Genomic DNA, 11,282 nt, shown 5'->3' with positions numbered 1-11,282 from the left:
ACTGGGTTAGAACATCTCCAAAACTGCAGCTCTTGTGGGGTGTTCCCAGTCTGCAGTGGTCTGTACCTATCAAAAGTGGTCCAAGGAAGGAAAAGCGGTGAACCGGCAACAGGGTCATGGGTGGCCAAGGCTCATCGATGCACGTGGGGAGCAAAGGCTGGCCCATGTGGTCCGATCCAACAGACGAGCTACTGTAGCTCAAATTGCTGAAAAAGTTAATGCTGGTTCTGATAGAAAGGTGTCAGAACACACAGTGCATCGCAGTTTGTTGCGTATGGGGCTGTGCAGCCGCAGACCAGTCAGGGTGCCCATGCTGACCCCTGTCCACTGCCGAAAGCACCTACAATGGGCACGTGATCATCAGAACTGGACCACGGAGCAATGGAAGAAGGTGGCCTGGTCTGATGAATCACGAGTTCAAGATGTTGACTTGGCCTCCAAATTCCCCAGATCTCAATCCAATCGAGCATCTGTGGGATGTGCTGGACAAACAAATCCGATCCATGGAGGCCCCACCTTACAGGACTTAAAGTATCTGCTGCTAACGTCTTGATGCCAGATACCACAGCACACCTTCAGAGGTCTAGTGGAGTCCATGCCACAATGGGTCAGGGCTGTTTTGGCGACAAAAGGGGGACCTACACAATATTAGGGAGGTGGTCAAAATGTTATGGCTGATCGGTGTATACACACACATATATACACTCACCTAAAGGATTATTAGGAACACCTGTTCAATTTCTCATTAATGCAATTATCTAACCAACCAATCACATGGCAGTTGCTTCAATGCATTTAGGGGTGTGGTCCTGGTCAAGACAATCTCCTGAACTCCAAACTGAATGTCTGAATGGGAAAGAAAGGTGATTTAAGCAATTTTGAGCGTGGCATGGTTGTTGGTGCCAGACGGGCCGGTCTGAGTATTTCACAATCTGCTCAGTTACTGGGATTTTCACGCACAACCATTTCTAGGGTTTACAAAGAATGGTGTGAAAAGGGAAAAACATCCAGTATGCGGCAGTCCTGTGGGCGAAAATGCCTTGTTGATGCTAGAGGTCAGAGGAGAATGGGCCGACTGATTCAAGCTGATAGAAGAGCAACTTTGACTGAAATAACCACTCGTTACAACCGAGGTATGCAGCAAAGCATTTGTGAAGCCACAACACGTACAACCTTGAGGCGGATGGGCTACAACAGCAGAAGACCCCACCGGGTACCACTCATCTCCACTACAAATAGGAAAAAGAGGCTACAATTTGCACAAGCTCACCAAAATTGGACAGTTGAAGACTGGAAAAATGTTGCCTGGTCTGATGAGTCTCGATTTCTGTTGAGACAGAATTTGGCGTAAACAGAATGAGAACATGGATCCATCATGCCTTGTTACCACTGTACAGGCTAGTGGTGGTGGTGTAATGGTGTGGGGGATGTTTTCTTGGCACACTTTAGGCCCCTTAGTGCCAATTGGGCATCGTTTAAATGCCACGGCCTACCTGAGCATTGTTTCTGACCATGTCCATCCCTTTATGACCACCATGTACCCATCCTCTGATGGCTACTTCCAGCAGGATAATGCACCATGTCACAAAGGTCCAATCATTTCAAATTGGTTTCTTGAACATGACAATGACTTCACTGTACTAAACTGGCCCCCACAGTCACCAGATCTCAACCCAATAGAGCATCTTTGGGATGTGGTGGAACGGGAGCTTCGTGCCCTGGATGTGCATCCCACAAATCTCCATCAACTGCAAGATGCTATCCTATCAATATGGGCCAACATTTCTAAAGAATGCTTTCAGCACCTTGTTGAATCAATGCCACGTAGAATTAAGGCAGTTCTGAAGGCGAAAGGGGGTTAAACACAGTATTAGTATGGTGTTCCTAATAATCCTTTAGGTGAGTGTATATTATATATATGTACATACACACAGGTCATTATGAATGTATACAACCTCTACACCTCGAGGGACATTCTGCACAACAACAAAAAATCTGCTTTGAAAAGAGCTATGCATATGTATGCAACATATTGCTAATGACTTTCTCTGTCTGACTTTCTCAGTATATGTGATACAGTATTCATGCCAAGTAAAACATTCCTTTGCCACTTTTGTTGTACTTCAAGGGTGAAATGAGTTGTAATTTTTTAAGCCATCATGGATATGACAGGTACAACTATTTCCTATAATAGAGTAAGAAAAATACATGCTTTCAGTGACCAAAACAAAACCCCTCTGGCTGTAGTTTCTTTATGGTCTCCAAATGTGCATTGACTTGGGTAAAATAGAGAAAGTGTAAAACCTACCAAAAAACAATCACAAATGTCAAAGTGCGGGTTATTCGTAGTTTACAGAATTTTATTTTTTTCTTACAGAAATATAAATAACCTAAGGCTATTAATTTCTTCCCATGAAATTGTAACATTGGAAACTGTTCTGAAATTAGACAAATTTCAAAGGTCATCCTCTCAGCCATAACCTTGCCTTGTTTAATAATATGAAATTAGAAACCCTCATGTGAAACCCTAATATTCAGACATGTCATCCACATTCCAATCTATTTAGTCTGTGAACAAGAGTTAAAAGTGTAGAATAACAATCAGTAAATCACTGAAGTAAAAATAAACATCTAAAGCTGCAGATTTTTCCTCTATTTCTTGTCTTTAAAACTGACAGCTAAGACTGTTTGGATTGGGATCATTCCAGGAGGAACAACATTCTGCACATTTTCATCAGGAAACAGTAGCAGCTGACTTCTATTAAGAAAATGATGAAGTTTCAAGTGAACAATCCTATACTGTCAGGTACGATTACAGTTTTAATGCAACTTTGCTGGCCCTTGAGGTAAAATAATAAAATACTGATCCATTATTACTCTGCAAGTTTAGTTTACTAATAGGTCAGGCAAATCTAGTGGAAAGATCACCTCAGAGAACTTCAAGTCAAAGCTACAAAACAAGGAACTGGGAAGGATATTGAAAAGGACAATTGTCCCTTTATGCATTGAAAATGTGGGTCACAAATTAACATCCCATTTTCCTTCCCACCATTCAATATTTCTAAAATGTACCCCTAATTTTACTGTTTTACTCTTAATTAAATTGACTCCCCAAAGTAAGAATATGATATGTTGCATAGTCAGCAATATGCTCAGAATTGATGAGGTTTACTGCAGGGATTAGATTGCCCCCAGGAAACTGTTTTTACTTTAAAACTACAAAATACTGACAAAATACATATTATCAGCCTGTACACTGTCTTATTTGTTACATTAAAGAAATATTAGACTACAGTTTTGTATCCATTATTTTACACCATTATAATAGCAGGCCTGTAAAATCATATTTCAATTTGCTCTAGAGATTTCCTGCTTAAGATCTGAGTTCTTGATTAAATGCACACCATTGACTTGGTTGCAGTAGCATCCTCAGAAACCATTAAAATAAATACAAGGTTGTGCAAAAATGGTAGGATTGTTAGGCAAATTAGTTCAGTACTTGGTGTCAGCTACTAATGAGAGCACTATTGGTATTTAACTTCCCTTTAAAAAATCAGCTTATTAACCTGAATGAGACATTAAGTATTTCTGGAGAATAATAACATTTGACAATTTTAGTGTCTTCTATACAAAAGAAAAAGGGGAACCTCCACAATGATAAAAATACATACGTAATTAAATTTACAATTACAAGTATATTAAGTAAACCTTAAAATAACCTTTAACGAGGTTTCTGTGCCACCCAGTGTAAGATGCATTTATCAAGTAGGCTACTATTACTCCAGACAAACCCAATGATATTTCTTACCAATTACATTACCAATACCAAAACACTCCAGAGAGATGAATATATCCATAGATACTCAAATAAAAATGTATTTAAGGAAAATAATAAAATAATGGTAACTTTTCATGTAGTTATGTAATTACATTAGTCTTTTCAAGAGCTTATTATTTATGTTCTTCCATCTAAAAGTAAAAATTGGGGGCTAAAACATCTAGGGCAGTGTTAAGGTAATTCAAAGAGAATTTTCTGGTTTGCTACAGATCTCTTGAACTTTCAAATCTTAAAAAAAACGACATTTGACTTTTGGTTCTTAGCAGTGACTTTAATTGCTCTTCTCTATCTTGCATTCAGAACATCAACTACTGTGCTATATCAAGATTTAAAAATTATGATGTTATGTTTTCAAAAAGGTCACCTTTGAAGTGTTTTTTTTTTTCTTTTGTCCAGAAAATAAAAAGTCTAGTATTTCAAATGATCAAATTATTTAAATTGGTAATTTTGGGGCATTTGTGTCCTGTTTTGACGTGATTACTAATTTGAACAATATTTCTTTCTTTCAACAGGACACTGCTGCTACGCAAAATTAAAATTATACTGCTGAGAGGGTACTCCCCGGATGTAATGGAGGATGATTTATTAAATGGTGCTATAGTACAATTGGCCCACGGCCTTATTCGTAATAGAGCACCTGGTGTTGCTTCTAAAAGTTAATATGATATAAATTGATATGCCGGCTATGTGGGGGATTGCCAGTGAGGCAGTACACAGGCCAAGCTTACTTCCCAGTGGACTGTGGCCAGCTGCTGTTGGAAACTTGGGAGGTAGAAGTCTTTGTAGTATGGAGACAGGTAAGCTTAATGCTTGACCTGAAACGGAGAGGGGAGTATATGCCTGCTGACCATGGTGGTAAAATAAGAGCTAAAGCCACTGGCAAGGGTATAGATGATATGGGATGTTAACCTCACATACCAGCAAGCAAATGAACAGAAAATCTATGCTGGCGCTTATTTATGCACCAATCTACAGGAAGTATACACATGCGGTTTATGGATTCCTTTTTCAGTGCTGTGGACATGACTAATGCAAACTACTGTCAGGTTGGAGATTGCTATATGTTCACTGAATTTAATCACACATTGTCTTAAATATGTTGAGGGGAAAAACCTATACAGGGCAGCACTGTGGTGCGGTGGTTAGCGCTGCTGCCTCACAGCTCCAGGGGCCCTGGGTTTGATGCTTGGCTCGGGGTGCCTGTCTGTGTGGAGTCTGCATGTTCTCCCCATGTCCGTGTGGGTTTCCTCCAGGTACTCTGGTTTCTGTCCCACCGTAGGTTAGGTTGATTGGCTATGCTAAATTGCTGTGTGTCGTGCCCAGAGATGGCCTGGTGTTCTGTCCTGGGTGTATTCCTGCCTTGCGACATCTGACTGCTGGGATAGGCTCCGGCTTCCCTGGGACCCTCACCAGGATAAACAGTTTTGAAAATGGATGGATGGAAAAACCTATACAATTCACCCCCTACTCTTTCTACTGTGAGAGATTCCAGTAAAAGTTAAAAAGGCTTTGTACCACAGCAGCTCTACTCTTTACCTGTGATGAAGCCAGACTTAAACTGCTTTCATGTCTGTGGCTTTCACATAATGGATGGCTAGTCAATGCTCCTATTTATCCTTCAGGCTGGAAGAAGACGAGGTCTCTACAGGAGACTTTGCTGATTTATTTTGTTTGGAAGAGTGGCAGCTCTCTTGCTGTAGTAGTCTTTATGACAATCCATTTGTCTGCATTGCTCCAAGACAAATGAAACTTTCTTTTCTGCCTTACACAAATTAGGTCTGTTAAAGGTTCTGCTTGCTGTCCCATTTTCCCAGCCTTCAGAGTAAAAAAAATTAAATAAAAAATAAAAGGAGAAAAGAATGAGCCGATTCTTTCTAGATCCCCTGGGACCTTTCTTTCTTGACAGCTCACTCTACAAATAAGGCAGCCTGCCAGCTCCACTGTGCTCCCCCAGTTCAGCAAATCAGGTGTTGAATAAACAAACCCCACTGATGTTGGCAGCTTGACTGAAGATCGATGAAAAACAATCTGGTAAAACTCCTGTCCAAAGAAGCTCTCCCTTTCTGCAGTATTTTGTTCTGCCAAACCAAATCTGAAGCAAACAGCTTATCCCATATAACCTTTGAGGAGAACCTTGCTTCATAATGCTTCACACTTTTCCCAAGTAAATCGAATCTGTTTGAGTTTTCTGAACAGTCTTTAGATTATTTCTACCACATTCTACCCCTACCTTCCACATACCATTCCAGTTAATTTCATATGCACAATTCAAACAATAAATATATTTAACATTACTCATTGTTGGGAGAAGTAAAGGTCTGTTCATGATTGAGTAAAATAAGGGTAAAGGTTCAATATTAATTAATTTATGGAATGTACTATATATTTTAACTGATGTTCAGTTCATAAATATTACCAACCCAGGAATTCAAACTTAGCTTGCAGTTTCTTAAGCTTAATTATTGGTGTCTGCATGTGTTTTCTTCCCCCTCTTTCTAAAATAAAAAGTAAATACTTGTGTCTGCATTTTACATTTAGCAGATACAAGTATTGCTTTTCTATTTATTCTCTTATTTTACCATTTTAATGTAAATGTTATGATATTGTACTCATGATCATTGATCAAAAACAGTTCCCAAGTACAGGGGCAGGAATCTCTGGAATCATTCAATCAACACCCCTCCCCCTTATCATTTGGGTCAGGCTATATCCAATCACAGTAGATTGGTTTCCTCCTGTTTTATGGCTTTGTGCATACCAGTATCAGGGCTCGCAAAATCGCTAGCCCAACGTCCCGGGGCTATTGTGTTTTCCAGTCGGGCTACCAAAATGTATCACCGGCCTGCCCGACGGGCTATCTGAAATAGTTTAATCAAATCCCTCCCTTGATTCACGTTATTCACTGTCTTGACTTGTTATTTTAAGGAACAATACGATTGCGGAAGTTTTTGATCATGCAGATTTGTCCGCAGTGAAGTTGTATCGACTGCGCAGCGGCGCGCAATGAAGTTTGGCCTCGGGACGATTTCCGTCTTTGCTAAAACGTGTGGAACGTTCGTTCACAATTGGAGACCAAAACCGAGTGCAGCGTTAATATCACTGTCTCTTACGATTATAACTCACTATTAAATCAATCGTACATGACCAAACATCAATATCCCCAATGTATGTAAAAATACTTCTAGTTTAGACCTCATGTCAAACATTATCTTGTTCTCCCTTGTTTTTATGCCCCTTCTACAGGTAACTTAAACACACCGTGCTGATGCTCATGTGTCTGGCGTTGTGCTGCAGGAGACATTTGTATTGTATAGGAAACAGAGGGTGTCGATTAGAGGAGTCACTTCTAACTGGAGTGAGGTTGTTAGTGGAGTTCCACAGGGATCAGTACTAGGGCCTTTGCTGTTTCTAATCTATATTAATGATCTGGATTCCGGGATAGTTCGCAAACTTGTCAAATTTTGCAGATGATACTAAAATAGGTGGCTCAGCAGATATAATCTTGGCAGCACAGGCTAATCAAAGGGACTTCGATAATATTCAGTTGTGGGCCGACACCTGGCAAATTAAATTCAATGTGGACAAGTGCAAGGTAATACATGCAGGTAACAAAAATGTCCACTATTATTGCACTATGGGAGGTACAGATCTAGATGAGTAAAGCATGAGAAAGATCTAGGAGTCTATGTGAACTCCTCACTTTCTCCATCTAGGGTATATTGTCAAAAGTGTAGAATTTAAAACAAGGGAAGTAATGTTAAGACTGTACAATGTGCTAGTTAGACCTCATCTGGAATACTGTGTACAGTTCTGGGCTCCACACTTCAAGAAGGATATTGCTACTCTAGAGGCAGTTCAGAGGAGAGCAACCAGAGTTATTCCAGGTCTGAAGGGAATGTCCTACTCGGAGAGACTGAGGGAACTGGTCCTTTTCACCCTGGAACAGAGGAGACTTAAGTGGGGACTTGATCCAAGTCTTCAAAATCATGAAAAAATAAATAAAAAATAGACTGGATAGGATCCTTGGATCACTTATGTATTAATAAACACCAAAAGAGCACGATGGGTCGAATGGCCTCCTCTCATTTGTAAACTCTCTTATGTTCTTATGTTCCGCCAGGCGGCACCAAAAATTTAGGTTGCTCCACTTCTTTAAGGCAAAAGTCTCCGTGAACCACTGTGATTGGACCCATACACTGCCACTTAATTTAACCCTGCACTGGTACTATGAGCAAAGTTACATTGACATTGGGGTGGGGTCACAGAGACCCCATGGTACCACAGCGGGAAAGTAGAGGGTTTCACCAAAATGGGTGTGTTGGTGCTAGATAAATGGTTCAGTAGAAATACAAATAAATCACATTCATTCCCTTTACCTCATGTTTTCAAAAGGTAAATGACTCAGCAGCAAGCAGACACTTACATGATAAATTAATAGAAATTTCAGTTCAGTTAGAACCAGATGCACATTTGTATTGATGATTCTAATTTGATTATTTTAAATCTGATTGTTGATATTTGTGTTTTGAAAAAGTTTTTGATTGATGTTTGGACTCCTAACCAATTTTCTACATAAAAAAAAACAACTTTTTTTATTTTGGCTAGTAAAATTCATTTTGGGATACCAAAATCTGAAGAGTGCCTGCCTGAAGGTCTACCAGAGATTTTGAAATTTTGCGAGCCCTGAGTATAAAAAAAATGTTATTCTGATCCCATTTGTTGAATGATCCTGTATGGGCCTTTCCATTTTGGTGCTAGTTTGGCACTAAAGTGGGCAGAGGCCTTTGACAGTACATGTGTTGTGGAACCTCTTATTGTAAAGAAAGGACAGGACCCAGGAGCATGGTTCCCTTACATCTCCAGCAGAACACTGGAGTCTTGCTGGGTGGTGTTGGTGGAGTTGTAGCAACCAGAGGGGTAGAACGATCTGAATGTTTATGTGATACAGTTCTCTGTTGCTCGTAACGCTGTTGACATATGTGGTCTTTCTCCAACTGCTGTCCCAAGTGCACAAGGTCTTCCACAGTTGAAACCCTTCCTCTAAGTTGGCTTGTAAGATAAGGGTTCATGTTCTTCAGAATTAGCTTTACAGTCTCGTACTCTTCAATTTCTGGTTTCCATTGTCGACAGAGAGCCCTGTATGTAAAGGCGAAATCACGGATGCTTTCCTTCTCACCTTGGTATCGCGTTCTCACTCTCTCAGCCAGTTCATCTTTGTAGTCTTCAGAGAGAAAAGCAGTTAAAAAGCAGCCTCAAACTCCTTCCAGCTGCGAACATGCTCTCTGGCTACCTCCCACCAGTTTTGTGCGGTTCCATGCAGCACACTTCGGAGAGTAGCGAGGATTTCCAACTTCTGGCAAGGGTTGCAGAGCAAGGAAATCACAACACTTGTCTAGAAACAGTAAGGGATCATCATCCGGTTTGCCAAAGGTTGGAAACTGCAGTTTGATGGGACATCGTCCATCTTTGCACCTGGGAAGAAGGTTGACATCACCAAGCGTTGGTTGGTGGTTGGAATTTAAAACACACTTCCAGAAGGCAAGGCTTGGTTTCATGTAGAGGTGGTTTGTGGGGAACTACAGGCTTCTCAAGACACAGCGGTTTAATTTCAGCCATCTGCTTCAGGCATTCTGAAACATCATTCTGTAAAGTCTAGACATGTAACAAACAGGTTTGTTGTATGTGTGCGATCTCTTATTGTATTTCTGCCTGCAATTGTTGAACCATCCAATTTTGCTCTGTTTGAAAACACAATGTCTGTTTCTTTAGTTGTGCAAAAATGGAGTCAACAATGGAATGTGCACATGTTTAATGAAGAGGCGTTGCGTTTGCGCAGCTAGGGCAGTAGCTTTGCAGATTTAGCATTTGCATCATCCACTCAGCGTTGTAAGGTGTCCCTCAGCTCTTGGTGGTGCACATGTTGCGTTTGTTGTACATCCGTTATTGCGTTCTGAAGGTTGTGCATAGCTTGAGTCAATGCAGGTATCTCCAAAACAAGTGGTGAGTTTGGCAGCAGAGGTGGTAACAATGGCGCCGCAGCATCCACTTCCAGGTCAAGTAGTGATTGTTCACCGGACAGCGCAGGGGTGCTTGCCTGTAAAAGTGACCTGGGAGTGAGGTCTTCAACCTAACGTCCTACACCGGCAAAGACTGTCCCGCGTCCATCATAGCTGTAATGTCCGGGTATTGGGTCATCAATTCAATGTAAATGTGACAATTAAAGTTATACTGAGGTCAGGCCCCACGTTGGGTGCCAGTTTCTGTAACGGGTCCACTAGGTTGGGCGCCAAGTGTGATAAGTGCACACCAGAAAAGACAAAGAGTAAGGAGAATATGTAAGAAATTGTGGAACGTCACCAGGACACAGCTATTGTGAGAGCTGAGAAACAGGAAGCAAAAAACAATTAAAAAAGAGATCCCATGAACTGTACCCTGTGCCAGCTAGTCAAAGCACAATAGCTTTAGGGTCAATAACTGCACACACATTTTCAGTTTTCAGTTAATACGTAGTTTAAATAAAGGAAATTATAATAAACAAAATTCAAAATTGAATTCAACATTTACATTAAATAAACAGTCCCGGTCAAAAAAACAAACACAAATGTTCAATGAGGGATGGTGATGGATCAAAACAAGCTTAACACATTTACAACACACAGCACAAAACAAAACATTCAATTTCGTTCGTTCGTTCGTTTTCTCTCTCTCTTTCTCTCTCTCTCTCATTTGCCACACCTTTTCCTCTTTTGCTACCCCTCTACAGGTTGTAATAGGAACATTTTATAGGCTTGACCAAACGTAAAAAAGTCAAATGCCTTAAAGTGACAGGGGCGAACGCAGTCAAATTGAGTGCTCACATGACCCATAAACAGGTTACTTTCTTAGGCTAATTCTATGTTAGATACTCTGGTTTTTACTAAATCAATAAAGTTATTATTTTCTCAGCCACAGCTTAGCAATAATACATGTAAATTAAATGTTGAAGCAAAATGCTTCAGTACATTTGAACATGAACACATACGTATGCATTACTTCCAGTATGGAGACTCTCCAGGTAGATACAAATAATTAAATAGAATTACGAAAGTGCCAATTGTCAATGTGATTGGGTTGTACTCATGTAAATACTCCACTGAGTATCTGGAGGATTTGAATGGATACTAAAGGGTTCTTTAAAGTGGCCTGGACTTGGACCCCCAAATCTTCAGCTTGTATAGGTGTCTGCAATCAATTGCTATATATCACACCAATCTTAACCAACTAAGCCAATAAGTAGTTCAATTAAGAATTTAAGAGCATGATGGGATGAAAACTGGATTACCTGTGAATTGGCCAGGAACAGGGCTAGATATCTTTTCTATGCTGTATCACTTAAATTAAATGCTAAAATTAAATATAACAAGATAAACTTTGAAGAAAATAATTGTATTCTAGAGAATAATAC

Source organism: Amia ocellicauda, chromosome 9 (genome assembly GCF_036373705.1).
Source record: "Amia ocellicauda isolate fAmiCal2 chromosome 9, fAmiCal2.hap1, whole genome shotgun sequence".
Classification (NCBI taxonomy): Eukaryota; Metazoa; Chordata; class Actinopteri; order Amiiformes; family Amiidae; genus Amia; species Amia ocellicauda.
The sequence above is the reverse complement of the archived record's forward strand: the minus strand, read 5'-3'. Positions refer to the sequence as shown.